The 23,539-nt window shown below is 38.1% G+C and overlaps 1 long non-coding RNA gene across 2 annotated transcripts in view; it reads left to right on the plus strand.

The window, feature by feature from the left end:
* The window catches only part of LOC128810766 (uncharacterized), a 122,710-nt gene extending 106,250 nt beyond the window's left edge, over nucleotides 1-16,460 (plus strand). The window contains exons 3-4 of one of the 2 annotated variants that reach the window (XR_008438130.1): nucleotides 9,634-9,842; nucleotides 16,310-16,460. This is a non-coding gene — a long non-coding RNA (uncharacterized LOC128810766). Of the gene's footprint in view, nucleotides 1-9,633; nucleotides 10,369-16,309 lie in introns of those variants that run through there. The other variant, XR_008438129.1, reaches the window with a different exon arrangement.
* The last annotated feature ends 7,079 nt before the right edge of the window (nucleotides 16,461-23,539 follow it).

Consider the following 23,539-nt stretch of genomic DNA (forward strand, 5'->3'; position numbering starts at 1 on the left):
GAATGGCTTTGGAAAAATAACATTTAGACCGTCCTTTAAGCAATGAACACATTCTCCTTTGCTTCCCTTAGTCCTGAAACTCCTTGAATCCTTGAATTCCTGTGTGGTGGAACTTTATTAGTCCTGACAGACTTTACACCAGAGATTTGTCTGGGATGTTATAAAGTATCCACCTTCTCATACCCAAACACATAACCTCAATGCTACAAGGTAGCCATGATAGGCAACAATCCACACTGCAATTTCGCAGTTAGAGGGAAGCTGGTGGATCTCTAACGCTGCAGCAGGCAGTGTCTGTATTCCATTGCTTTCGTCCAGGCATTGGGTTCTTATTGTCCCAAAGCATCTGAAATTGAGGAACCACCTTACTGATGCTCTCAATTCTTCCAAAATGTGGATTGGTAGTTTTATTTCATAGTCCTCACACCGGTGATAGCTAAAGGGCATGTGCAGAATGCTGTCACAGTGGAGCACCCTATGGGACTGAGGTCTGAGCTAGCTTCCAAAATTGTTTAGCTTCCCTCTGTGACTGATTGGTAAGCATGCTGCAGTCCTACTTTTTGAATTGGGCTTCATATGGAGCATCCCTGGAAGTGCTTGCTCCATCTCGTTCCTCTTTTAATTGTTCAGCTACTAATTATAGCTCAGACTTCATGGTGATGATGGGAAGGATTTAATTTTTCTCATCTTTCTGAAGTGATTTGAACTTGGGATTAACTACTGTGGGCAGACTGAAGATGTTCTCATTCCCCCTGTTAAAGCTTCTATTTTATGTGGAATAAATAAATGTGCATCATGCCAGATAATAAACACGATACAGGAGTGCTTGAGGCATCTCAGTTCTGTTCCTGCTACTCTATTTATATTCAATAAACCCCACAGAGGGATGGGATTTGAGGCATACTTCTGCTTTAATGTTGCCTCTTAGCTGGCTGCTATCTTTGCAATGTTTTCCTACTCTTTAATTCCTTAGGCTGTGGCTGCAAGGAATAGAAAATATGGTTTTAGAACCAGGATTTAAATGTAGGATTTAAAATGTCACAGCCATATGGTACGGCAGAGAACTGGTTCAAAGTAACCCTGACTTTTCCAGTGTGCTCAAGGGATTTTCAAGGCATGCAATTATGCACTAGATTTTATGCCAGCTCAGATATTATCTGACTCTCAGTTCTGATATTACTCACAGCCAGATACTTTCTCCTCTACTGAGAGTGGCATAAACAATCTTTGTCTACCTTCCTAGTCCAGGTCAGGGTCATGTGGCTGAATGACCTCAGGAAGCCCAGGTCTGACCCAGGTTAGCACAGAATTGGGGCCTTTTGTTCCTCACAGGCAGTTTAGTAGTCTTAGACATGAGCCTAAATGTGATACGCCTCTGCCTTTTGTAGTCCGAGCATTTGGCAAAAACTTAGGTTTCTGCAGGTTGGTATTATTGGGATGAAATCTTTCATCCCAGGTAGAAGACAATATTATATTGATTTGATAAAACATATTTGTTAATGTATATAGAAGTTTATCTCCCCAGATCAGTAGAAATCAAAAAGCGGAATGCTTTTTCTCTTATAATTCCTGCCCATACTCTTTGTTTTCCAGTCTGCATTCCCCTCACAAACCCTCCTGGGTTTCTTTCTGGTCAGGGTCATACAATGACTAGCTGCCTTTGACTTTCTGTTGTGTACTCTGTCTGTGATATTTCTGTGTGTCAGTTTATGCATACACTTGCCTGCATGTATCTCCAATGGAAAAAAACAACTATATCCATTTGCTTTCATTCTCTACTGGATCTCTCCCTACAGATATTGCTCAGCTCTTGATTTGACCTGCATTTGTGGTGGTGGCTCTTGTTTTTTCCTCAGGCAAAATAAGGAATTTATTCACTTTATATATATCAAGAGGCTATCATTAGTTTTTCCATGAGTCTTCCATCCACAGTCTGCCATCAGGTGACATATAAAAATGGAAATTCTTATTTATTATGAGGTGAACCAAATGACCTTGGGCTTGACTCTTTAGGAAGCAGGAAAACCTTCAAGTACTTATTTTAATCCAGTTGTGATGCTGTGAGATAATTTTTAGTGTAAGTAAATAATTTGATTTCATAGGAAAGAGCTTGGAGTTGTGTGCAAGTTCTGTTTTCTACTACAAATGTGTTAGCAAAGACCTGGCAGTGAGAGAAGGCAGACATACATGTTGCTGAAACCTGGATTTTCATAGGCAGTGGAGACACACAATCTGACACTGGCAATCAAATTTGCTGAATCCAGACATTTGTTCTAAGATCTGAATAGCTGCATTGGTATATTGCTGAGCATGTTTGAATATTTTCCTTCTCTTTGCAGCCAGATGTGTCTACATGCACCCTGACAGATGTGCCCTTAGCCTGGGCATGTCAATAGGCGTTTGTGTAAAGTGAAGTTTTGCTGTGTCTCCCCTTTCCTTTCCTCCTGCATGACTCAGGAACTTTGAGCAGAAAGTTATGGCACTGAGTCTTGAAGAGCTAAAACTGACTCAGTGATGACTCAAGGTTAGGTGACACACTGTTCTACTGGGTAATGAGTGGCGCACAGTGTAATATCTGGGATGAACTGTGCTGAGTCTAGCATGTCCTTCAGATACTCTGGAAGAAGGCATGTGACAGTGCAAATCAGAGATAGCAGAGCTATTCCAGTAGGATCTCTCCTGAAAGCAAGAAAATGTCGGGTGGTACAGCAGATATTAGCATTAGGTTGCTAACACTCACCTTTTAATCTCTGTCAGGTGTAATTTTTATTGGCTAGGTATATATGTAGTGAGATACCAATATGCAAACTGCTGGTACTTCCTCAGATGAAAAAGCAAGTGGGTCTAATGGCTAAATTCCTTTGTATTTAATGAGCATTGCTACACCTGAAAGAACACATAGTGCTACAAATTGAAGACCTGATCCAGTATGTAAGACAGCTGTGATTTAGTTTGTCCCAGTCTTGCCACAGTGTGGCACTGGGGAAACTCCCCTGCAGCAATTTCTACATGTGCCTTACGCTCAAAATTTCCCCAAGCATCCTGGTAGTTTCCAGGGTCAGGGAAATACCCAGTTATTGCCCTTGTTATGTCCTCAACCTGCCACAAGATGACAATGTTTCAGAACTTTGATGGCTAATAATAACAACCAAACAGTTGTATCCTTTCAGCTGTCTGCCTAGGCTTGGGTGGTGTCCGTAAATGACTGTGAATTTGGAGTGCTAAATGGGATGTGATGTTATAATCGAGAGAGCAGAGATATATAAAAGACTGTCAGCCCACTGAGGTGCTGTTCTGCTGGGTCAGCCAGCAAAAGAAGGCATTCTAAATCTAGCATTTGCTTTGTGTCAGTCATTGAGGCAACCTGCCACATACACACTTGGTTTATGTTTCTTGCCAGAGGTCTAAATGCAAGGTGTGTTGAATTTTATCATTCATATCTGGTTTGGAGTTGCTGAATGAAATATCATCGCCTGACATACAAAACAAAACTTAGCTGGAGATCATACAGCTGCAACATCAGTTTCACAACTCTTATTTTTATTTAAATGATAGTTCTTTCATTGCTAATATCCCTTGAGTATTAAATGACAGCTCTTGTGCTCCCTTTCAAAGAACAGGCAGAGACTGAAAGGTTGACAGCTTAGACATGGAAGATGAACATAAAGTAGCACTCTTTCTTCTACTTTTGACTTGGCTTTGCTTTTCAGATGCTTGATTTATCTAATAGAGGTTGCTTTTCTCCTGTTATGTTGGTGGACTGAAAAGAAAGGAGAAAACCAGGTCTGCATTGATTAAGAATTATGTTACTTGTTTTGACATAATCTGCAACATAAATATGTTTAACAAGCATGCATATTTAAGAGATCACTCATAATCAGAAAATAAGCATGAATCCATGAACTCCTCATTTAAGAGTCTTTATGTAACTACATGGAGAGATATCTTCTGGGGTACTATTTAATTTTAGTTGCTGTTTCTAATAACAGCTTACCAAAAATCTGGTGTTCTGTCAATAATTTTGCAAAGGTTTGGAAGACATGGAGTACCATTTCAAGTATATATGCCCTCATGTCTTCTTCCATGAAGTGTGGCCAAAAATATTGTCCTCTTTTTTTTCTCATAGTGTCCTGTGATGACAGTGTGACAGCTCAGCCAGGTTTGCTGTCTGATGCCAAGTTCAAACAATAAAGTCAAATGATTTAGGAAAACAAAAGCTTTCTTTTGTTAGTGAGAAATTTTGTCAAAAATATAAGGCAGAAAACAACCCTAAAATTGTTTAGGAATTAAAAAAACTTATTCAACTTTAATGCTGCTAAGAAATACTCTATGTTTTCATTAATTTAATTGAGAAGGAGAGAAGGCATTAGTCTCTTATAACTTTAGATATCTGAGAGTTGTTCATCTAGTCTGACCTATTTACCTGGCATGCTCTATAGTCAACCTGTAGGCAAGCCTTCAAGAGAATTAATCCCATATATTTTAGACATTGTTTTTGAACCAACACCTTGTGCTTGAACCAACACCCTGTACACCTGATATTAATTTTCCATTAACTAAAGAAACAGCCTAAAAGCTTGCTTAGATCAGGCTTGTTTTTAGACATCCTAAACATCTGACTGCCTGCATGATTAGATCACCCACTTTTAGCTTTAAAAACCTGAAACAGATTTTTTTAGAACCTAACTATATGACATGAATAAGATCTGCCTTTAGGATAGATAGGAATGGATTCAAAGAAAAACTGGAGAAAGAGCCATTATGCAAAGGAGCCTATATGTTGCTGCAGATTTTTTTTCTTACCTTGTGAAAATTTTTTCACAGATTAAATGTATAATATTTTTTTATTTTAAGCCAGGGAGTTATTTAAAAAAAAAAAAAAAGTGACATTTAAGAATTTTTTTGTTTATCTATCAAAATAATTTATGTAGTTTTTTAACATTAAAAATGGTTGCAGTGGTTAATAGTCAGCTTAATAAAACATAACAAGAACGTCAAATTAAAACACCAATACCTTGTTTTGATGAAGAAAACAATCTCACATTCCCCACTCCTGGGAAATATTTTTATAATTTCTAAATGTATTTAGAAATATTTTTATAATTTCTAGGGAGGGAAGAAAACTAATCTTAAGACTTTCTGTTAGAAAAAACATTGGGGTTTTGGATGAACCAATATCTTGGGAGGGGAAAGAAATTTCTCACTATAAAAGTTCCCACTGTCTTCTTTCCAGACATACTTGGGAAGTCGAGGTGTTTCATGAGTATTTAGGTGTTGGGTGGAGCAATTTTGCCCCCAGAGGGAATGCACTGAAAGAAAAACTGACTGATAAATCAGACACCTAGTGAAAATGTTAATGGAACAGAGACTTTCCTCATATCTTGTTCTCAAACTCTTCTCTGGGTGTGTGCTGCTGGCTATTTGCAGGCACCAAATCTCCCTTCCAACGTACAGTAGTATTGGGAAGAAAAAAGCATTCTTTGGCTTCTCTCCATCTCCTCGGGAGTCTGTGGAAAGACCAAGATTTCTCATTCCATAGTGCTTTCCAGGATTTGTCCAAGGATGCCTTAAATCCAGAATGATTTACCAGTTACTAGCCCCTTTCTAAACCCCAAATTAGGAAAGTAATCCCTTATTCAAAACAGAGGGATAGCATTATATTCCTGCCATCAGGAATTGTCTTGGAATGAGATGTATTCACCTAAGACAGCTCTAAAATAAGAGTTCTGAGACTGTAGGCAAATAAAATCTGAGCCATAAATCTTGGGAAGCCAGAGTCTACAAGTGTCAAAGACAGAAGTAACTCTTATCAACCCAAATCCCTTCTCTTGACATGACAAACAGTGATGACCATAATTCTTTAGAGTGTCCATTGTGATGTACAGTAGGGGGGCTTTTTTCTCATGCTGAGGTGCATCAACAGTCTGACTTCTGCATCTGCTGGGTTTATTTCAAATATGTTTTTGGGAGGCAGCTGTATTAAAAGGTTCAGGAGACTGTATCCTCCTTCAGCTTCCCTGCTGTGTGCTGTGCTGTGGAATAGTGGCCATGCAGCTGTGTGTCCCACCTGATCAAATAGCAGCTCTTTCCACTTCTGTGTGGAGGAGTACAGCAACTGAAATATCAAAGAAAAAAATTAAAAGCTTCACAAAATGAACAGAAATGAAGAACCAACAAACACACTGATTATTAATTTCTGAATTACTTGTTTAGAAGCATTCAGGTCTGAGAGTAAGTTGATGTATAAGTTATACTCTGGCCTTTTTATAGACTTTAAATTCTTAAATAATTTGATTCACTTAGATGTTCTAATATCACTTAATCCCTACTAGTGGGAAATGGAATCTACATAGTAACTTGCCTGTCAAGAAGCTATTTAAAGTAACTAAGGTTAGCTGTCTTAATTTACACCTTTGAATAGACTCCCATTAATTGATTCTCTTGTGGCACTCTTTACTAAAGCTTCAACACATACATTAAGCCAGTTTTAACATACATGAACCGCTTAATTTATTGAAGTTTCTGCATGCTAAAAGTAAGTTTACAGAGTCTAGAAAATGTAGTCCTCACTAGCCCTTTGTGTGATGCATTTTGGGATCTCTGCCATTAGAGCATATACATTTCTGAGAATACTCCAATAATATTGAAATTAGATTTTAAAATGGAACAAAGGGGCTTTTTTATGCTTATTTGTTTTAGGAGGCTGTAATTAACATGTCAGAAGAGATCACTCCAGATCTATTTCAGAAAACAGAATCAGTCCCAAATAGGTCTTATGATCGTAAGGTCATTGACATACATGGTCTGTGTGTTTGCTTCTTGCAGCTTATGTCCTGGAACTCACAACTGCGAAAAACTATTTCACATGGCCAAGAGCTGCCAATATGCAAATGCTAGCTTTAAAGCGCCTTCAATTATGGTATGACTAATTTTCATATGTAAGAGAAGGTAATTCAGCTCTGAAAAACTATTACCCATGGTATTGTGACTTTCACCAAAAGCAACAGATGGGCTGTCACCTCAACAAATTGATTTTGTGGAGATATGACATCTTCCATTAGTGGAGGATTACTCTCTCTGGACTTTGCTCCTTCTGCCTACTCTGTCAATGCAGTTAATGGATCTGGTGTCTAAACACAGATGCCATATTTTAAAGAGCAGATATTCTCAAATCCAAAGTCAAGTAAATATCAAGGATGGAAAATAAAATGAGATGCTCTCGACTGTTAGCTTTCGACACTAGTTCCCAAAATTTGAAGATGGGTTTTATTTTGCAAACTGTTTATCTTCTTACACAGGGGCTGTCTCCACGTTTCTGGCATGAGGGACATGGGGATGTCCTTGATATATCTTTCTATTAATAGCTAGGAACAATAATAGAGCAGCTTGACCTTTGTCTTGGGGGGATGAAAACCTGATAATATCATAGGAGGGCTCATATTCCTTCAAAAGATAAAAAAGACTGTGAGGCAACAAGCAAAGCAAGAGCAAGAGAAAGAGATGTCAATATCAACTGCAGACTTGGAAGACAAGGTGAGGAAATACTTAAAGATGTGCAATATCACAATCAGAGAGTCCTATTTCAAAGTGGAAGCACAGAAATAAGATTAAGATCATGAAGAAAGGGTCCCCAGGCAGAGGAATAACTTTCTGAGTTTCCACAGAGCTCTGCCCTGGGCCCAAACAGGTTTTTGAAGCAATGAAGAAAGAGGTCAAGTCTTTTTAGTACTATGTCTAACTGGGTATTTCTTTTGCAAAGCATAACTGAATTTGTTTGATTTCCCTTTTCAAAGTCTTTCAGGGTATCGATTTTACTTGTTGTCATACATTGCATTGAATTTATCAATAAACCTCATGTCCTTGCATGACTAATGTTCTGGAAGGCGACATGCTTAGATTACTAAGATACTGGGATTTCTGAGAGTAGTGTCCACATCCGTGTGAAGAGCCTTCAGGTCTTGAGCTGAGGTGTTCCCTTTTCCTCTGGCAGGATTCCTGTACCAAAACATAAGCCATGGACAGAAAGGTGGGATACAATGGTTCTCCCTGGAAGTTTAGAACATACGGAATCCTTGTGCTGGGGCCAAAGAGATTGCCCAGGAAGGGAACAGAAACAGGATTGTTTGTTGTGGTCTCTGTGTGTATATGTGAGTTTCTAGTGATTGAAAAGGTGTGCTACAGTTCCACTCCATTTCTTACAGTGTTCTTCTAATAAATTATATTTTTTTGTAAATTGTAAGATAGATTTTGTACGATTCTCAGTATTCTAACTTGTCAATTGGAGAAGGAGAATGTTGGAGATGAGGAGGAAGTGAGATATTTCTCCAGAAAAATAGAGTAACATCATAATAAATTTTGGGTAATTGAAGAAGGAAGGAAAAAAATGCAATCTAATACATAACTGTCATTTGTTATGAGTCACATCTTTCATTTTAGATCCAGACTATCTCCATCCCACATAAATGTGGCTTTCCTCAACTTTCTAATGATACAAATTATTGACTTAAAAAAATGTGTAGCACTTGTAGGAGACTGTTTTACTAGAGGAACGAGTCATTGCAGATTTCAACATCCAGACTTCTCTATTACTTATACTTATGTCTCAGTGTAAGTTTTTTCTTAAGTCAGGACTTAGGAAGGATTAAATTTGCTATACCTTGAAGCTGTTTATCTTGGGTTTTTATAAAATGTGGTCTTCAGGATTGTTGCTTTTTGCAGTAAAACTCAGACATAAAATATTTCAGCTGTGAAATTATATGCAGCTATTTGAAGAACTGTAAGTGGGGAGACTGAGACTTTTACCAAAGGAAAGGAAGATGATAAAATAGAAACATTAGAAACAATAGAAACAAGTCTAAAATAGGAGCAAAGAAATATGGGACTAACTCTATAGCATTGGTGGTACAGAGTGTCTTAGGATTCTCTTACACCATGGTTTTCTCAAAGTTTCAGTATTTCTAGGGCATCAGTATCTCCTGGGTAGTGACTGGGGGAGATTTACATTGGAAGCTGTGTATTAATATTCCATAGGATTAAAAATTCAAACTTGATCTTGACACAGAAAAAGTGGAAGTGGAAGGCCTGTGGCAGCAGCTTTCTGGCCACAGAGAGCAGGCACAGATTTTCCCAGGCATTTTCCTGGGGAAGGCTGTGAGAAGATCAGAGAAAAGAATGAGAAACAATTCTTATCTCCACTTGTTGTACCTGCTGTTGTGCACATGTGGAATGTATCATGGAGATTTGTTTACCAAAGGGTAAACAAATTGGATACTGGATGGTGTTTGGATTGATTGACCAATTAGGTCAAAGTTGTATTGGACTGGCTGAAAGGGTTACTGAGTTTCTTAATAAGTATAATATAATATAGTATAAGATGTAATAAAGCAATTGATCAGCCTTCTGCAATCAGGGAGTCAATGCTAATTAATACTCAGCTGGGGGCCTGCCGTGACAGAAGACCTTCACAATAACTGTAGGTTGCTTAATATCTTGAAATTACTTGAAGATTGGGCTAAGAACAGCAGTGTGAACCTGTTTGGTCATTCTTGACAGCTTAGCTGGAAAATAAACAGCAAATAACACACAAAAAAGGCTGTCTTCTGGTTGCTAATGTTACCTTTCTATCTTTTTCAGAGCTACCACTTTAACTCAAGAAAATGGAGAAGTATCATACTATAGTGTTCAACATAGAAAAACTGGTGGAAAACAGGATTAGCAAGACACAAAAATATTTTCCTTTAAACATTTGTTTTCTAAACCCAGTGGCACTTCAGAGCTGATGGTTACAGATAAGTACAGAAGAACATAAATAAAGAATCCCATAATCCAGTGAGGATTAACAGGTCAGAATTAAATTAATCTTGAGTAATAGACACATTTCATCTTTTTTAGTGAAAAAATACATTAAAACTGAATTAAAAAGCTTCCTTCTCCTTTCTCAGTAACAATGAATAAACCAGGGAAAACTTTGCTGAAGCCAGTAACATTAGAAAGCAAGAGATAAAAATATTTTTAATCTCTTTCTGCTGTCTGCAACCTTCCCTTGTGAATATATTTGGAATAGTGAAGTCTCAACTGTCAAAGAGTTAGTTTCTTAGCTCTAAATCTTGATTAAAATCTAAAATTTTTCAAGCTTGGTTTATTATCCCTTATTTTCACATAAAAACTAACACTTCCAGGGAGACACTACCTGCAAATTTGCCCTCCCACAAACACTAGCAAGCATTTTCATATGCATCCTTTCCTTGTGACTTACAAGTATTGATTGAATAATTCTGTCCTTCATTTATTTGGTTTTGAAAAGATGTATTTTGCATCTGCAGTCTGTCCTTTCATTCTGTTCCATTGTGTAGCCTTTTTGTCATCAGTTTTTCAGTAGGACTGGTTTACATTTTGCTTCCTGCTGTGTGACTTTTTTTTTTTTTTTTTCATTACATTGAGCCAGATTTACAGTTAATTCATAGTTGTAGCTCATAAATAAACATTCAGATGGTTCTTGAGCACACATTTGTCCAATTAGAAACATTACTTTCCATCCAGGTTCATTAAGTGCCTCTGGGTCAAAGATGAAAAAGTTTCTTTAAATTTTCTTCCCAAGAACATTTATGAATTAAGATCTCTTCCATGATTGATTTTCCTGGGTGCCCTTACTTCAGTAGGGCTGAGTTCTCTTTTTCATGATTTTTCTGACACAAAACTAGAAGTGGAAGTTGGCTGAGTAGAAAAAGAGGGGTTTGGATTTCTCAGGGTTTAATGTAAAGCCCAGTGCAATCCGTGGGAAGCCTCCCAGCAGTTCCCTATTAAGTTCTGCCCTGACTTTGTGGCACATTCTGGTACAGATAGGTGTGAAATTCACTTTTACATTTTCCCATGTTTTATGAGTTCTCGCAGGAAGCACTACTCCAGGAAAAATAAAAAAAAGCTTTTCAAAAATATCTTCAAATGAAATGTAAACCTATCTAAGGTTCAGGTAATTCAGTTAACTGCACTCTCCAGTTGTAGAAGAAGAGTAGAACTGCTAAAAGTACATTTTTGCTGTACTTCTGTGGTAGTTCAAAGAGTGGACTGTGTGGGAACTTCTCAGAGCCAGTCCTTGCAAGATTTCTGAAAGCGAGAGATTTAGGAGCCCAAGCACTTCCCAGGCTTTGCAAAGTCTCCTGCTATAAATCCTGGTGCTATGGTCACTGGCAGACACAGAGTCACTGAGAGCTTGTCATTTCCAAAACGGTATAGCTTCACATTATGAATTAAAAGTCTGATACACGTAAGTAACCTCCTGAAATGTTTATTTAGATAACAGTCCAGTTAGGTCCTGAGAAGCAACAGTGTTAAAATGGTGGATTTTATTACATTCAAGATGTTGCAGAAATGACATCTCAGTTTTTCAAATAGCTAGAAATTGCTGAGCTTAATGGGCACTGGAGTGATGGCATAATCACATTTTTCTCTGGTGTATAGCCCCTGTCATTTATAATTTCAACTACTGTACATTGGAATCTGCTTACTCTGACAGCCCTGCCTCACCAGGTCAGCTTGATAGCATCAGCTGGGAATGGGTTATAACCAAACTGCTCTGACAGCAGGTTTGGCAGAGATAACTTTAAAGGTAGAAATGTGCTTAAAAATACATAAAGGTGTGACAAAAATGGGAATTGAAGCAGTCCTCACTTGAGTTTTATACGGCTCCCTGGATTTTTGATTTCCAGATGTTTTACCTATCAGATATTCCCTGATGGGTTTCATTAAAATTCCAAAATATGTTAGACACTCTCAGCTGCTCAGAGACATGGTATTGATGATATGGTGTGTAGTCATGTAGCCATGGATACAGGGTAATCTTCCTTTCCCTCTTTTTAAATTTTTTTTTAATAATGGAGAAGCATTGTTTACAATCCCCAACAGAGTTGCTGAGGAAACTTAGCAGTTCTGGCCCTCAGATTCAAACATCATTTTAAGGGACATGTAAAGACCATTGTCTTTACTTGTAGGGCTAAGTACAAATCACTTGTTTGAGACTGTGGAGATAAGCCAAGCCTGTATGGCAAGTGACTCGCAAATGACCTACTTCCACCTCCTGGACAGGCTGCAGGAAGCCAGTTCAGTGGACTACTACATGCAGAGCTGATGATGCCCACACTGCCAAGGCAGCAGCCATGACTGTGCCCAAACTGTCTCAGTTCCTCTTCCCCACAGTGTGCTGCCAACCAAAGGGGAGCTGCATTCAGCCCAGGGAGTCGGAGTCAGAGTCAGGAGAAGACAACCTGCAGCAGTTCCTTATGCAAAGCTGAATCCCAGGAAAATAATACTGAACTGAAGTGCCTTCAGTTCATCACAGTCCAGTGTGGTCTTGCTGCTTTTCAGGGTTGCATTTCAGCCCAAACAGGAACCAGGGACTTTGGGCTAGAAGCTGAGGCATGCAGATGGCACAGTACAACTCCTGATGGTGAGTTGGTTCTCTGCAGCCTTATTCAAACTCTGAGACATTTGTCTGGGTAAAGCTGAGCAGTTCTTGAAGAAGCAGGTGGGGCCACCTCCTGTGGGATTCAGCTTGAGGAGGGAGGCTCAGCAAATACCTTCCTGACTTGTTTATGAGTATAAATACTGAGCTCTTTATATTTATTTGTTTCCGTGGTCCTCCTCCACCCTAAACCTCCTCCTTTCCTTCGAAAAGTATGTTGGGGTTTTCTTGATATCTCCAAATTACTGGCAGTGGGGAAGACCTGCTTGCCAAGAGAGATCATGGAGAGTTTAGTGTTTTTAGTGGAGCTGAAATAAGAACCAGATTGAGGGCTACGAGCAGAATTGTCTGTACAGCATTCAGGTAATTTTCTAAAAGGACATTTAGATATCTGGATTCTGCTCCTGTCTTCTTACATGGACATTTTTTGCTGCTAGTATTTGTGCCAGTTTGTCCCTGTTTACTTCAATTCCCCCAAACCTTTCTGTATCTATTTAATCTTTTCTCCTAAGTCTGTCCCACTCAACCCCATAAACCAGCCCAAATTAACCCAGTAATGTGGAGTATTTTTTTCTTCTTCTTCCCATTTCCCCATTCAGAGCATATATATATTTTTGGCCATGAGTTACTCTTAATTAATGAAATAATCCAGAGACAGCTGTAGCAGAGCCATGTAGATTGTAGATGAGAAACTGTTTTCTCTCTACTTTGTGATTAGCTGCCAGAGTTCGTTACTTGGATTTTATGTTCCCCCTCTATCATATTACACTGCAAATTCATGGCTAGTGAGATGTCCACAATTTCTCCACAGTACATACTGCTATTACTGCTTCCCTGGTTTTAACCTGATCATTGGATGCCTGTGTTTCTCATTAATTTTCCTGAGATATTCTGGCTTTCAATTTTAAGATTAACTTGATTTTTGGTGGGATCCTCAGTCTGCATATTTCTGTTTTCTCTTCAACCCAGTCACATATTAATTTTTTTTCTTCTCTACTAGAGCCTCATCTGCTTTATCAGAAACATACAGTCTCTGGGTATTAGGGTTTCCAGGCTCAGCTATTTTTACAATATCTACTGCCACATTCCTTTGTCTTCTTTCATTCTCCATCTGCCTCTTATCTGGTCTCTCACCTTGTTTTCTTTCAGCTGACAAATACATGTTGCCAGTGTACTTTTTTTTTTCTCTCATTGTAAGTTTTGCTCTAACTACATTTTTCTACATTTTTTTTCTCTGAAACACAAGGTAACCTGTCACCTATATGTTATAAATATGTAAACTCCAAAAATCCTTTTGAAATAAATGGGACCAGCCTGTTCGATATTAGTTCATCAGAATCTGGTTTTAAAGCATCCTGAAAGAAAAAAAAAAAAAAGGCTGTCACAACAAGCAAAAAAATTTTAACAGATAACCTTTTCTTTGAAGGCGTTTGCATTCTGGCTTGGTAGAGTGTAAGTTAGATATTGCTATGATAATTACTTTCCTTTAAAAAAACCTGTATTTTATTCTATTGAAGTTCATCTTTAAAATAGCTTGTTCCATCCCTTAACCACTGATATGAAGTTTGGTCATAAAAACTTGTGACAAGAAGTATTGCAAAAGAAATCCTACAGACAAGGTGTTAAATATAGAAAGGAATAGAGCTATTAGCATTAACTTACAGAAAAATAAAAAAAAACCCCACCTTTTAGTAAAATGTTCCAAAATGTTCTGACCTTTTTAAAAGAAAAGTCTGTTCAAACTTTGAGGTTTAATACTAGAATCTCTGTCCTAGAGAGCAGTAACTGTGAAATAGGAGTCTATAACCTCTGAGAGCTGACACAGGTTTTATATCTTAGTTCATCTACTACTCTATGTATGTAACACTCATTATGATGGCTCCTTTCTTTTTTCATAAGAATTGAACACGTAGTGAAACCTGTTGAAGGATGATTTTCCAGTATTTCATGTCTCATATTTGATTATTTCATTTCCTCAATCAAAATTTGCATGAAGATTTAAGTAACAACTCACAAATACCTGTATAATGGAAAGGTGAGCAGGTCATAATTTGAACAACTCACCTGAGAATTTCAGCAAGAATGCAATTTTTTAGAAATTTCATTACTCATTCTGAGAAGAAAGAAAGAAAGGAAATTGAAGTAGTTTCAAACTTGGATTGTGAAAAAAAATTACAATAGAACAAAACCTACGGTAAAGCAAAATTATTGTTAGAGTTATATTTATATTAATATAGATAAGTAAACCATACCAAATTAAAAAAAAAAAAAATACCATCCTTCCTGAAGCTGTTGGATCCATACATGTGAGTAACTCCTGAATACTGTGTTGAATATGGGGCGGGCATTGGTAGCAGTTTTCTACTAAGAAACAGCATCACTCTGGAAACAAGACAGGGGAAAAAGGAAAAAGAAAAAAGTCAAAGCAAAGCAAACAAAGTAAAATTGAATAGACTACAAGTGATTTTTACCAGGTTTTTAATTAATGAGAACACAGGAGATTGCTAAGATGAGTACATTACCTAATTGTGAATTAATATTATATGCTGAAACATCCCACAAGGGAAGAATTGGATATGCTAATATTGTATGAAAGAGATTGCCACTGGCAAATATTTCACTTTAGAGAATTCTACATTAGGCATAAACTCAGAAAAAAAAACCCTCTTAATATATGTCATTAAATATTAATTACCTAGAAGTGGCTAAGGCAAGATAAAAGCTTGATTATACACCTTTGCATCCTTTTGATGGTCTTTATCTTGACCATTGATCCAGAATTGTTTTTAGAAATGCAATAGATTATTGTATGAGTAATAGAACAGACATTTTGTGGTATGAAGTTATAATTCCTAAGCAATAATATCTGAAACTGTAATTGGCCTAGGCCTAATGGGACATTACATAGAATATCCTAAGGGGAAGATATTTGGCTTTTGAATTTGCTTTCTTCTCCTTGGTTCAAAAATACTGCCTGCCCTCTAGTACCATTTTGGCAAGCTACTCTGAAAAATGCACCCTTTCTCTTAATGTGAAGAGAGGCTGGAAATGCAGGCAGTACTGGATCTGAAGTTTGTGTCACACTCCAGCACAACTTTTTTTGATAAAATACTCTGCAGTATCCGAGGAGCAAGTGAATACGTTTTTACAAATGAACAAAAGAAGAGGAAGGAGTTTCTTAACTTTTACATTTAGGATTGAGATAAACTGTTAACCAAAGGAAACAGCACACAAGTCTTTGTGTTTTGGCCTATGAATGTTCAAGGTACCTAAACCTGAAGGAAACAGCCAACTTTTATATTGTTCCATTAAAAGCAATGAATCTACCTTTATTTACTTTAACATTCACTGACTTCAGTAAACTCTGGGGAGTGAGATTCAATTTTCATACTTATGAGGAAAACTTAAAATAATTACTGTTTTCTTGAACTGAAGTTAAAAAAAAATCCCCAAATGAAAAATAATGCTCCCCCCAACTGTATAGACAGTGACTGCAACAGAGAGACATACATTTTCAGGTTAACACAAAGTTAGACTGTATACTTTGGAGTGGCTTATTTGCATCAGACACAAATGGCACAGTTTAAATGTTGCTGGTAAATGAACTAATTTATGTTTGATTCAATTTTTTAGTTCCATTGGAGCCATTGTGGTGATTATAATATAATTATATAATTATAATTATAATTTCTACTGAATGACTTGCTCATGCTTTTCTTTGGCTAACCAGTTGCCAAGTGAAAGGTTGATTTCATACCTTTACTTCCCTTTGAATATGAACTTAAATTGGTAAATTATTTGTCAATGCTTTTTCCTTAACGTATGATGAAATCTGTTTTGATCTTGTTCAAGATGTATGACATGGCAGAGAAAGGCCTTCAGCTGCTGCAAACAGCCACAGATCCACTTATTTCTGTGAAGAGTTTGTAGAGTTTTCAGCAGAATGGAGCTTACCTACAGATCATCTATTCCATCTGTGGTCTCCTTCCCAGTTACCTTATACCCAAAATCAAGAGTGCTCCTGAACATTTGCTCACTCTGGAAATATCAAGTGTGTGAGTGAGAGGTTTAGCTTGTGTTTTGAGTGGGAATTTCTGAATAATGATTTCAGCCTTGTGTTTGGTCACTGCACATTTTTATTGCTGGCTCAGTGCTGTTTTTCATATTTTCTTCCATGATAGTATTTCTTCTGAGATGCTGCTGCTGCTCCCATTCTCCTGGCTTCATTCTCTTGAAGATGGTATATGACAGTTTACTACATGTTATTGCTTTGTTCCAGCCATTCCATCTTCCAGGCCTGAATAGTAGCAATCACTATAATCTTCACAGTGACTTATTAAACAATAAGTAAACCTGTTTGACACTACCTTCAGAGATCTGATTCTGAGCAGTTTACTAAGCATTTTGAGAGGCATTATAAATAACCACTTCTTTATCTTTCAACTTCCTGATTAAATGCATTTAAAATAACTTTCTCAAGAAGTCCAGTTATATGTAGAAGGCAGTGTTCTGCATTTCTGGTTGCATGCTCAGTGAAGCCTGATGATGCAATGCAAATATGGTCAGTACAGGAAGTCTGGCACTATTAAGTGGTTTCCTAGAACTGAGTATGGAATAAGATTGGGTGAAAAACAAAGCAAGAATGTATAAATGGCTATGACTTTTTGGTTGTACTCAAGATAGAATACAGTCCTAATGTCCCTGATTGTGAAAGAAATGCATATAAAGTAAGCCTGAATATAAGAGTCACTGTCAGATGCAGCCGGGGCATTACCTGTGAAAGTACAGGGTAATTTCAGCTCCCTAACACAACTGTCTATGCCAGCTGGGACTTTGTTTTTCTTAGTGCTGCACCATGGCAGGAAAATGTGAACCCAATCCGTAGCATCTAAAATCACCTTCAGGGACTACTGTGCCAGTCTGTCTGAAGCACTTCATATCTATCTTTTTTTTTTCTGGAATGTTCATAGTCATTAACATAATTGGGACAAATGAAAGAGGGGAAAATACTGAAATTACTAGATTAATTCTGCATAAGAATTTTAAGATCTAATGTGCCACAGAGCAGAGCATATATAAGGGATTTCGATAATACAAAGAAAAGTGAAGGTTGCTGCAGTTCAGATGAAATTAATGCCTTGGATATTGTTTAGGAGATAATAAAAGGTAAGAAAAGGAGAAGAAGGAATGTAATCTTCATTCTCATCTCATGCTACTCAGTGATGTTTTGTCTCAGGTTTTTAGGTGCACTGTTCTTACTAAACCTGGTCTAACTTGCTAGTGACCAAAATTTTCTGGGGTCACACTGACCTACAGTTGCCCTGAAGCCACAAAAGATGAGCAAGTTGCTATGCTTTTTTCTTTAGCCTGAGCATGTGCCAGCAAAGGTTTTGTGAGACCTAAAAACCATGTTCTCACTGAACCTGAATTAAATGTGCCTCTGTCACTTTGACATACAGTAACATAATGACAAACAGTAATCATTATATATGTGATAAGCTTAGTCAGGCTAAACCAGAAATTAATCTCTATCACCATTTTGTGCAACAAGAAATTTGTTTAATCTTATGATTTTTAATTTCAGTCAAGGTGTTGGAGAGTTTCCTGGATGAAACGATACTAAATATCTTCCAGGAGCTGGGTTCTGAGACACTATCCAGTAGAAGTCCAAGTTGATTCTAGCCATCTATTATGGCAGATATCATCACATGAATCCATATGCAAGCTGTACGCCTAATTTAAAGTTTGCTTTCTGCCAGCTGAGTGGCTATATGGGGTTCATTGAAATTGATGGTGGAAACAAATTCCAGCGTAAAGAATCTGTGTCTTCTTTCAGGTGTTGCCTATACTTGTGCTTCTTGTAGCCTGATCCAAGTGCCACTCTGGCATATTATAATCTCCTGAGCTATAACCATAACTAAACACAGAAAGGGGATTATCCCATGTTGTACCTATTGTTTTGAGGGGTGAAGATTGTAGCTATATTAGGGGGAATGGGAGAACACAAATTAAAAACATGCCACAGAATATCAGGAGTCTTACTCAATGCATTGGTACAATTATCTTGGTACAATTCCTTAAATGGGAAAATCTGTGTAAAGATGGGATTTGCATTAAATCTCATCACAGGTGGCAGTATTTTCCTGAGTAGATGTTGCTGGCACAAATACCTTAGGATTTGGCAAACAAGCAGCTGAAAAAGAATTAGTATTTACATAGTGTCTGTAAGGATGTTGACTACAGAGGGATTGTTATGGTTGTAGATTGTCACGGGTAGTAAATTGAGACCATGTGTTCCCTTAGAGTTCCCCTACAGCAATGTCCCTCACCTTTTATTCCTGCTTAGATACATAATGTCACTGGCATAACTAGTGTTCCTGCAGGTGCAGGCCAGGCTGGCAACTAAAACATGTCTCTCTGTTCTGTCTGCACAGCAGCCACTCAGATGGGTGTGCAGCTCATCACATTTGTTACCCTGGTATGGGTTGTAAGCACAAAAATATGCCAGAGTAAATTGTTCAGGTGTTGCCTGTGCCTGTAAATTGATGGTCAACCTTTGAAAATAAACTCATGGAAAGCAGGCTATGTATAGAAAGCCATTTCTTTGATGGATGTTAGCTGCAGGGGGAGGATAAAACAGGCCCTTACCTGTAACTGCGCAGGTAATCATTCCTGTAAGTGAAACTTACTTCTGTAATCTCACAAAGACCTGAACAATGTGAAGGCAAAATCAAAATGCTAGCAGACAAGTTGTCCTCCAGTTTATTAGGGTTCCCTCCCAGGAGGGCTACATTCAATTATGTTTTCCGGTGGTTTGCCAAAACAGCTTCACAGTTAAGCCAGCTGAGTTTGCATTCAGATTTTCTACTTTAAGTTACAAATGTCTTGCTTTTCAAAGCTTTCCAGCTGACCTGAAGTGTCATGCCAACAGTACTACAGCTAATTGAATATATATCTAATTTTTTATTCTTGCAGCTTTACAGACCATTTCCTCATTAAAAAGGTGACTGTTTGCACAGGAGCAGACAGGAGAATTAAGCAGCAGGAAAATCTCTATAACATGACATTGTCTTTTTATTTTGTTTTTGAGCTTGGCAGCTGGATACTTCTGTTAACTCATATTTATCTTGCACTAACGTAATAATTGGGAAATGACTACTTTGCTTCAGCAGAAGTACCCTGCAGTTCAGTGTAAGAAGCTCTATTTGCCTCAAGGCTGTGCTCTATTCTGTGTTTATAGTGATGTTTGTATATATATCCCTATAAAATCTGGAGAGACATTTGCAATAATTATCAGCAAAGCACAATTCTGCAAGGATTGAGGAGGATAAAAATCTCAGATAATTCACAAATAATCAGTGCACGTGTCTTACATTCTGGAGTTTGGTGCTATTTGTGTTCTCAACGAGGGGTACCATTATCCATTGCAGTTTCTTTCCATTAAAGAAAATGATTACTTACACACATTTCAAAGAGAACTTGAGTGCTTTTCTTGTGCATTGCAGAAACCAGTGTAGGCACCAAATATTAGCACTATGCTCCATGTTGCGTTGCAATTTATAATCCCTTGAACTATTCTGTTCATACAACAGCTGTAGCAAAAGTGTACATAAGGCAAGGTACACATTGGAGCTGGGCAGAGGTAGTGCATGGGTCTGAACATTAAACAAGCTTATTGAGATAGAGCAATATTGCTGTTCAATAAAGTTTATTGAAGTAGAAAATAACTTAAGTCTCAGCACTTTTTCAGAACGACCCTGAATGCAAGCTAATTCCCACACAACACATGTAATATTGACTCCCATCTTTCATTTCCTAGATTTCATATACTTCAAGTGGTGTTTTAAGCATTTTCTTTCTGAAAAGTAAAAGTGCTTTAAAAAAAAGGAGTGACAAAATTAAGTATTACTGCTGTAATATTAAATGCTGTGTATTAGGAACCTAACTTTCTGTTGTCCTGGCTTATGAAAATGACCCCAAAGAGTCAGTGTCCCCTGTATTGAATGGTCTTATTGTATTTGTCAAGAGAAATGCTTTGATCCATGAAGAACTTTTCTGACTGTGCCCCTCTGACTCAGTATTGATGTGATATGCAGATATTTGAAGATACTGAATGAACAGAAGCATGATCAAAGAGGAAGGAATGGCCTAAGACTGCCCTCAGTAGGAGATCAGGTCTTTGAAGAGGCTTAGAGGGCTAAAAGGTGTTCCTGGTATCTTCAAAAGAGCAGGTGTGCCCAGTGTCTTTGAGAGGAAAGGGAAGAGACAGTGAAGTTCTAGTTTTGATTCTGCCACTGCCTTGCATTTCTGGTCAGTGAAGCAATTGAACAAAATAGACTGACAGAGTTCCCTGCCTCAATACCCAAAACCAGCTAGATACCTCTGGTTTTGACAAAAAAAACCCTCTTGCCCCGAGGTTCTGAGCTCCTTCAGATCTACAGCTTTTGCTCTTGCTAGTCTCAAAGCAGCTGTGACAGATGAACTGGGTAAGGATGCCCAAAGGGTCAGTCTTCTGCCTCTTGGAAATCACTGTCAACATTACAGTTTTAGGCAAGCAAAATATTGAATCTTTGTGACTAAACAGCATCATTGAAAAATATGCCAATTATTTAATTGGTTCTTTAATTTCTTGTGGGTGCAGACACTCTATTTTCAGTGATCCTTTGGTCAAGCCTGCTGTCCAAGGGGCAGATTTGCAGACTGAAATACTCACATTTGATGGGGTATATTGAATGAAGGCCTGTATAAGCTGATCAGGATATATCACAGAATATGTATTGAAGCCTATCTGCTAACTACAGAAGAAAATATTTTTATAATTATTGCAGTACTATTTCCAAAGGAGATAAAAAGGTCATATCAGATTCCAAGTCTCTTCGGGGCAGACTCAGATGACTTTTTGGCAACTAATTGAGACTTCACCCTGTTTGAAGCAGTAAACATGTGGTGGGGCTTTCTGGAAATAAGAATGACTTTGGAAATAGTTGTGTTATTAGTTAAGTATTTGCAAGCAGGCTCTGTGTCCACAGTTGGGAGGTGTTCCTGTCAGCTCATACAGATGACTTGCAGATTCTACTTTTCTTCACCCGTTTCACTCCCTGCAACATACAAAACTCCCCAAGGCAGAGGTTACACGCTGGAGTTTTTCACATTCACCTTCTTTGCACATCTTTTATAAAGCAAGAATCTGTATTGCTGGAAATGTTGAGGTGTTTTGGTCTCTTATCCAGTGTTCAGTAAGTATTGTAGCAACAGAAAGAAATTCTCCCTCTTAAAGAGAACTCTCAAGTTGTCTAGTGAGGCTTTTTGGGTTCTTAAGTGGGCTTTGATTTTGAAACAACCAATAACCTGCCTGTGGGTTGCCAATGTAAGCATCAGATAAGACTGAAGTGTTGGTGTAGGTAAGGCTGGGTTAGGAATGAGAAGCCTGGATGGTTTTGACAGCTGAACTGATCCTCTTGGCCATTTTCATTTCTCTAAGCCGTTCTGCTGAGGGCTGTCAAGCCCTACTGATCACCTCAAATCGAGGATACTCAGCAAACCAGCACTGCTAATCTGGAGAGAGAATATTCTAGTGGCAGGTTTTATGGATTTATGTGTCCAGGTGCACATGGGGACAAAAGAAGACACTGAAGGCTGGTTCACTAGGCACCAGCAGTGGGGCACACAGGAAAGAAATCTTCAAAGGTGGAGGGTGAAATTTTATTGGAGGGTGTTTTTAAGAAGCATTTCTTATCAATACTTTACTGCTAATAGTAAGTTCTAGCAATAGATCATCAATAGTTGTTTTATCAATTCCCTTTGAGAGCAGCACAGAAAAAAAGACAATGGAGAATTTTTTCCATGTGCAGATACACAATTGCTGAGGTCTGTGTGTAAGATAACATTCTCTAAAGCATTGGGCTTTATTTCAGTGTCCAGATACAACATTAACAAGGTGTATGAGTACTGGGGAACTTGTCATCTAATGTCACCTAGGTACAGTGGCTTTCCTATGAACATCAGGAATGTGCCATCAAGAAAGAACCCTCACACAGAGCTGTAACTTTTCTGGGAGTTACAGCAGTGGCCTCCTAACTCAGGTATGCTCAGTTGCTGCACAACAGCTACCTATAGGCAAACTTTCCCCTAAATAAATGTTATCTATCAAAAAGTATCAATCAGTTGCTTGTACGAGTATGGTGTCATCTAACACTATACTTTTTCCAGATACTCCTGAACTTATGAGATCACAGGAAGCAGATCTGTGTGTCCTGCATCTAACAGAAGAAACACACCATTGCCCCTGTAAGGAGCACTCTAGAAGTTTTGGGGTAATATACACTGTATTTCTCTAAGCTCAGACGCATATAGTACATGTTGGAACGTCTTTTCTTACCATCCAGTGCTTCCCAGAGGAATGTAAAACACCCAAAGACACGTGTGAAGCAACAGTGGCTTTCAGCATTTGTCCAGCAAACCAGAACAGTGGTCACAGTGCCAGTTCCTAATGGAATGGAGCTAAAGTGCATAAAAACATTGTTCTGCACCTATTCCTGTGTGACGGAGTAGTGATGTAACTGACAATTACCTTACCACTATGTTACCTGCCTTTATATGTTGGAGTAGTCTGCATCTTATGTCTATGTTCCCTGGTTTGGAGAAGTGTGGATTTCATTCAGCAGATACACTGAAGTAGCACAAGCTGCCAGTGGCCACTCTTTTCTCTTTGAACCACCTGAATATTCATAAAGCAGGAGCAAGTGGACTTCCCTACATATGTTCACCTACATATATAATGCAGGAGGTCTGCTAATTCACTTGGTTTATTTCAGTATATTTCTGAATGTATGGATTGGGATATGAATATTCTGTCCTTTCTGTGAGGCTACTAAAGCTGGAAATGGGCACATTTTCCCTTATTCTTATTTTTCACATAGAAAAATAAACACACTCAAATACTTTAGCCATGTTCATGTAGGTTCTTGTCTGTATCTGATCTCTTCTAGTTGTCCCTCTACCAGGGAGGATGAAGCAATTCATTTCACATCCACACCCCCAGCCTCCCACCAATTTTTTTTTTATCCATTAAAAGGATAAATC

This window comes from Vidua macroura, chromosome 1 (assembly GCF_024509145.1).
Source record: "Vidua macroura isolate BioBank_ID:100142 chromosome 1, ASM2450914v1, whole genome shotgun sequence".
Lineage (NCBI taxonomy): Eukaryota > Metazoa > Chordata > Aves > Passeriformes > Viduidae > Vidua > Vidua macroura.